Source organism: Ostrea edulis, chromosome 7, assembly GCF_947568905.1.
Source record: "Ostrea edulis chromosome 7, xbOstEdul1.1, whole genome shotgun sequence".
Lineage (NCBI taxonomy): Eukaryota > Metazoa > Mollusca > Bivalvia > Ostreida > Ostreidae > Ostrea > Ostrea edulis.
Window position 1 is genome coordinate 14,554,699 of NC_079170.1, and position 7,265 is coordinate 14,561,963.

The following is a 7,265-nucleotide window of genomic DNA, read 5'->3' on the forward strand; positions in this document are numbered from 1 at the left end:
GAGTGTATTTTATTGAGCCCTGTCATGAGTGTATTTTATTGAGCCCTGTCATGAGTGTATTTTATTGAGCCTTGTCATGAGTGTATATAGTTTGGGGTTTGAACATGATATGTTATGGGGTTGGAACATGATATAGCTTGGGGTTGGAAGATGAGATAGTTTGGGGTGGGGTTGGAACATGATGTATTATGGGGTTGGGACATGAGATAGTTTGGGGTTGGAACATGAAATAGTTTGGGATGGGGTTGGAACATGAGATAGTTTGGGGTTGAGTTGGAGCATGAAATAGTTTGGGGTTGGAACATGATATGCTATGGGTTTGGAACATGAGATAGTTTGGGGTGGCATATACTTTACCATTTGCTGTACTGATAACACATTTTCTTATTTTCTTAAAATCTATTTTAAGCTTAATACAAATGATACAATATTTAGGTTATACAAATACTTTACATTTGAATCTCATGAATTTTCTTTTTCAATTTTGAAAATAGAGTCATACGATCTAATCATGTCACTATGCGTCTACAAACAAACCCGGTATGAGAAATTCGATACAATTTTAAACAGATTAAATTCTTTGTTGAATCATTGTAGAAAAATTACAGAAGCCAGATGTGCAAATCACCAAATGACTGAAACATGTTGACACTGTAGATAAAACCACAAATAAAACATTTGGTAAGCCTAATAGTTTTAGCTCACCTGAGCTTAAAGCTCAAGTGAGCTTTTCTGATCACCCGTATTCCGGAGTCCGTCCGTCTGTCCGTCCGTCCGTTCGTCTGTAAACTTTTAACATTTTTGACATCTTCTCAAAAACCACTGGGCCAATTTCAACCAAAGTTGGAACAAAGCACCCTAAGATAAAGGGAATTCTAAATAGTTAAAATAAAGGGCCAGGTCACCTTTCAAGGGGAGATAATGAAGAAGAGGTAAAAATAGAGTAGTGTCATTAAAAATCTTCTTCTCAAGAACCACTGAGCCAGAAAAACTGAGATTACCAAATAAGCTTTATTAGGTAGTACAGATTCTAAATTGTTACAATCCTGGTCCCCGGGGGTCGGATGGGGCCACAATAGGGGATCAAAGTTTTACATACAAATATATAAGAAAAATCTTTAAAAATGTTCTTCTCAAGAACCACTCAGCTAGAAAAGCTCAGATTTATTTGAAAGCTTCCTGATATAATGTAGATTCTAAGTTGTTAAAATTCTGGCCCACGAAGGTCGGATGGGGGCCACAATAGGGGATCAAAGTTTTACATACAAATATACAGGAAATATCTTTAAAAATCTTCGTCTCAAGAACTATTTAGCCAGAAAAGCTGACATTTATATGAAAGCTTCCTGATATAGTGCAGATTCTAAATTGTTAAAATCCTGGCCCCCGGGGGTCGGATGGGGCCACAACAGGGGATCAAAGTTTTACATACAAATATATATGAAAAATCTTTAAAAATATTCTTCTCAAGAACCACGAGCCAGAAAAGCTGATATTTACATGAAAGCTTCCTGGTATAGTGTAAATTCAAATTTGTTAAAATGATGGCCCTCGGGGGTAGGGTCGGGCCACAATAGGGTTGCAAAGTTTTACATACAAATATATATAGAAAATCTTTAAAAATCTTCCTCTCAAGAACCATTGAGCCAGAAAAGCTCATATTTATATGAAAGCTTCCTAACATAGTGCAGAGTTAAGTTTGTTCAAATCATGGCCCCCTGTGGTAGGATGGGGCCACAAGGAGGGATCAAAGTTTTACATACAAATATATAGGAAAAATCTTTAAAAACCTTCTTCTCTAGAACCATTGGGCCAAAGAGGTTCACATTTACATGAACGCTTTCTGACATAGTGTAGATTCAAGTTTGCAAAAACCATGGCCTCCAGAGGTAGGTTGGGGCCATAATAGGGACTACGGTCTTACATGCAAATATATATGGAAAATGGAAAGTCTTCTGATATTGACCAAGGTGACTCAGGTGAGCGATGTGGCCCATGGGCCTCTTGCTTTTTTTTACAAGAGCATGAGAACTGTCTATTGGTGAGTCCAATCTCCAGATCATTTTTTAACGCCTGATCTATTTTTACAACACGCGACGACTCATCAATTGGGGTTGGGTAAGTAAAATTCACATACAGCTAATTGGTACAGGAAAAATCACCCGGTGTATCACTCCACTTTAATTGTATGGTACTTTAGGAGAATGACTTACATTGTTAAGGTGATTAAACTGTAATTCACCAACATATACCACTTAATGTCTGTATTTACATTTCCCTGGACGGTTGGCCGTGGTGTGCAGTGTCTGTACATACATTTTCCTGGACTGCGGGTTGTGGTGTGCAGTGTCTGTATTTACATTTTCAAGGACTGCTGGTTGTGGTGTACAGTGTCTGTACATACATTTCCCTGGACTGCTGGCCGTGGTGTGCAGTGTCTGTATTTACATTTTCCTGGACTGCTGGTTGTGGTGTGCAGTGTCTATACATACATTTCCCTGGACGGTTGGCCGTGGTGTGCAGTGTCTGTACATGTAAAATTTGTACGGTACCAATTTTGATGCACCAGATGCGCATTTCGACAAATAATATCTCTTCAGTGATGCTCAACCGAAATGTTTGAAATCTAAAATAACTATGAAGTTGTGGAGCTAAATATAGCCAAAACAGTACATACATTTTCCTGGACTGCTGGCCGTGGTGTGCAGTGTCTGTATATACATTTTCCTGGACTGCTGGCCGTGGTATGCAGTGTCTGTATATACATTTTCCTAGACGGCTGGCCGTGGTGTGCAGTGTCTGTATATCCATTTTCCTGGACGGCTGGTTGTAGTGTGCAGTGTCTGTACATACATTTTCCTGGACTGCTGATTGTGGTGTGAAGTGTCTGTACATACATTTTCCTGGACTGCTGATTGTGTTGTGAAGTGTATGTACATTCATTTTCCTGGACGGCTGGCCGTGGTGTGTATTTTGTTTTGTTCACTTATTCAGAGTAAAAAAGATCACACTAGGCATAACAATACCTTGGGTTGAAATTCGAAGAAAAAAATCACTGACCCTAAATACATTTCATATAAACTAAACATTGTTGGGTATGTCACGGATAACCGTGCTAGAATGTGATAAATGATAAAGTCACAGAAACAATTTACATGTTTATTTGGTATACAACTAAAATTTAACAGTTTCTGGTACCGGTTTATGGCGTTGAGCGTAAACTTGCCGCAAATGGCGTCTGGCTTATACACATATCGACCACGTTTATGACTGCTTCTTACGTGGACACAACACACTTGTCGATGCTCCCCAAAGTGTTTGGTTTATATACTGTTGTACTTGGTACACGTGTACTTGGTACACACTACAAGGAGCACCTACGACAATAAAGTCATATTATATAAACGTACACATACACACAGGTTTTCAGGTTGAACCTTTACTTTACATTATCCGTGGATATATACATCATACACATGGTTTCATATATATATATATATATACGTTACTTCATATTATAACAAGATACACAAAACTCTAGCAATTATATGCATTAGTTACACATGTTTCTTATAGCGAAGCAATTATGGCCAGTACTACTCGCCGTAACGTTACAAACATGACTATATAGCGAACACGTTTGTGAAAAAGGAAACCGGTATTGAAACAAGCACAAAACTCAGAGTATGAATACAGATACTTGGAAGCTTTAGGACCTTTTAACAAAGAAAACACTATATAAAAATCGTTACATAAAACTCACCTCAGACCAAGCTGAACACAGGCAACACTTACAACAAAGCCAAAGTGTCTGCAATAAAGTTATTCTATGATTGCTGTCACAACATTCTGATTAAAAATGAATGCGTCCATCTCACTGGATAGCTCGTGAAGAACTACACCTTGTAACAGTTCATTGTTTATTTTTAAAATATCATACATGCTGTACACAGGAACACTATGGCGCCTACACTCCAAACTAACTTCCAATACCCGGATGTACAAAGAACAGTAACTCTTAACTTTACTTTAAATCAATGATTAACCAAATACAGGTACCCTTTTTCTAAGAACTCTTCACTGTCCGCTGAATCCCAAGTGATCCGCCAACAAGGAATCGTATGTAACTCTCACAACATTCTCACGGAACTTCGGCGATGCAACTGTGAAGTTACTTTACCATCACTCATTGAAAAGTCTCGAAACAATAGACCATATGCCAAGTTACTTTTAAATTCTTTTTCACCTGAATTGTGTTTTGTATGTGGTAGAGCATCCTTACCCGTCTGGAATAATAAAATGTTTAATTTATATTATTACATGTGTTCAGTGTTTTTAATTTTACTATAAATAATATCAGCTTAATATGTGCAATAAATACACAAACAGGTTTCCATAGTTGGTATTGAACAACTTTTAATATTTGAGTATTTCCCTTATGGCCAGCTATAGTTTAGGTTGGTTACGGATTGTTTTTCATGGTTCATCGGTTCGTTTCTTAATTATTGGTCACATGACAGTTCTTGGTCAGTGTAAGATTCAGTTTGAATTTAGAAATTGAATTGGACAGTTGTGTCATACTTTAGTTGAAAACTTTGGACATTTGGACTTACAGACTACAATCTACTAATCAGGTCAGTTACTAATTATGTTAAGGATTTTATGCATAGAGTGAGTGAGAGTAAGAGTAGTATGATTATTTTATTTCTATTTATTTCATAATGAGTGTATTGCTTCAGAAATCTGAGTAATATATATGTTTGTATTAATTGATAGATATACACCAGATCTACACATTACTATAGATCCATCCGGATTCTAATACCACATATTTGGTAAGAGTGTGTTATGTATTGTTTAGGTGGTGTTTGATATGTTTGTCTTGCCATTATATGTTCTGGACAGGTTCTTAGTTTAAATGCAGAATATTAAGTAAATTGGATTAATTATGATTTTATATTAATGATGTGATCTGATGAAGAAAAGACAATTCTATTTATGTGATTAATGAAGATTAATATGGAATTATTTCTTTGTCATGTCTGTCCGTGATTTTATGTCGTGTAATATGTAATGTGTGCATGTTTAATATTTGTTATTACTTGTTGTAGAATCTTTTGGATGATATTTATTGGATAACATTTGGATGATCTGTGAATGATGTTATTCTGAGCGATTGTGATAAATAAACCTTGTGACCGGTATACTTGTTTGAGTTATCACCCGGTAACATGTACAACTTATCAACTTAATAGTATGTGGATCAACTGTATCCGCAATACTTCTGGGAGCCTTAAAGATAAAAAACAAAAACAAAAAAAACACCGTACGGTTGCTCCACGGATCACTGAATGTGGGCGGAGCTTATCCATGGTCAATGTTATTTACCTGGAATTTACCTGGCCAAGAGATCGGTTGTTGTGTATATTTTTATGATATACACAGGACATTTCTCAGGTTATTACAAATTATGCTTAGTGTCTTGATTTGTGCACAAAAAAAAAAAAAAAAAAAAATCTACCTACATGCATACCGCATTTCTATTTAACGTAAACCTTCAAACTTGGTCATATTTATGTATTGCAAATGATAGGTTTAGCCCATTTCTAAACCTTTGCTTTTTAAAACTTCTAATTAAATTGTTATATATCGTATATAAATAATTTTCTAAATATAATATTACCCGGCGTTTCCGGGCACTTCCTGGTGTCCTGGGAGTTCGCGGTGTCGTGGGTGTAGTTGGTAAAATATCCATGTTTCGAGAGAATGAATAAATTCAAGTAGATCTGTGTACATGTACAACCAAATGAAGAATTATCAAGATACCCCTCAATATGGGCCGTCTGTAGGATTTCTGTAGCTGTAGTGTTTGAGTAATGGTGGTATCCCAAACAGAAGCTGACACGAAGTCTACCCCCCTCCTCTCTCTCTCTCTCTCTCTTTAGGGTTTCTGTGGACGTAGTGTTTGTGTAACGATGGCATCCCAAACAAAAGCTGACACGAAGTCTACACCCCCTCCTCTCTCTCTCTCTTTAGGGTTTCTGTGGACGTAGTGTTTGTGTAACGATGGTATCCCAAACAGAAGCTGACACATAGCTAGTCTATCCCTCCTTCTCTCTCTCCCTTACTCTCAATCATTGACTAAATGAGTAATTATTGTCATACGTATGCAACACTATTGCCATGCCATATTATTTCATCTATATTATTGCTAGTTTTACACATATCTCTCTCTCTCTCTCTCTCTCTCTCTCTCTCTCTCTCTCTCAATGTAAAACCGTGATAAATTATAAATAGCTCAATAACTCTCTCTCTCTCTCTTTATCTTTATAGATATAAAGCCGGGCTAAATTATAAATAGAAATATCTCATTAACTCTCTCTCTCTATAAATATAAAGCCGTGATAAATCATAAATAGAAATATCTCAGTAACTCTCCCTCTCTCTCTAAATATAAAGCCGTGATAAATTATAAATAGAAATATCTCAATAACTTATTTATGCTTTTTTACTATTGTTTGATTTCTGATTGTGTAATTTATAATCCATGTAGTATCTCAAACATAAGCATTTTTTAAACTACTGTAACAGTTTTACGCATGGGCAATATAACCATTATACATGTTGATGTGCTGCGCCAATATTGAATAACTTGTGTTTGTTTGGTTTGTTTTTTATTATTATTGTTTGATTTCTGATTGTTTAATCTATAATACATGTATAAAGATGGAGAGAGAAAATACAATGATAAATTGCATTGTGTAGGGGACGTTAGCCATTAAAATATTCTAGGTGCGAGTCAATGCTATCAAAACGCAGGTATACTGGGGCTTTCCTCAAGATCTGAAGACTGCCGGTCATCATTAGCCATGATTGTTATCAAAACATCTTTCTCAGGTAGCTGTAGACCACGGTCTCTGCAAACGTCAATCAACCTAAGCTCTATTGTTAAAAGTTTGATTGACCAACGGCTTATCATTGATCGCAACACAGGTAAAATTTGGGGGCGTTAACTTAAAGTTGGGTAACGTTTGTCTTTGTTTTGCTTTCGCTGTCTTGTCTCTACATCGCTTACCTGTAATATATCTTATCTGGAGGTCTTGCATCGGGTGCATTACCAACGCTAAGATCATAAACTGGGTTCTCCATACACTATATTTTATGTCATCCCTTAAGATAGGGATTGTCAATGTACACCTCTGCTACAGGAACTGTTATAGTTGAACCATCAGCTAGTGTACATAATTGTTCCTTCACAGCTATAA

General features: G+C 36.5%; 1 long non-coding RNA gene across 1 annotated transcript; it reads left to right on the top strand.

Annotated features, from left to right (window-relative positions):
• Positions 1-4,295: 4,295 nt before the first annotated feature.
• Positions 4,296-5,204, top strand: LOC130047828 (uncharacterized). The gene is made up of 2 exons (XR_008796660.1): positions 4,296-4,835; positions 5,112-5,204. It is a non-coding gene; the product is annotated as an uncharacterized LOC130047828 (long non-coding RNA).
• The last annotated feature ends 2,061 nt before the right edge of the window (positions 5,205-7,265 follow it).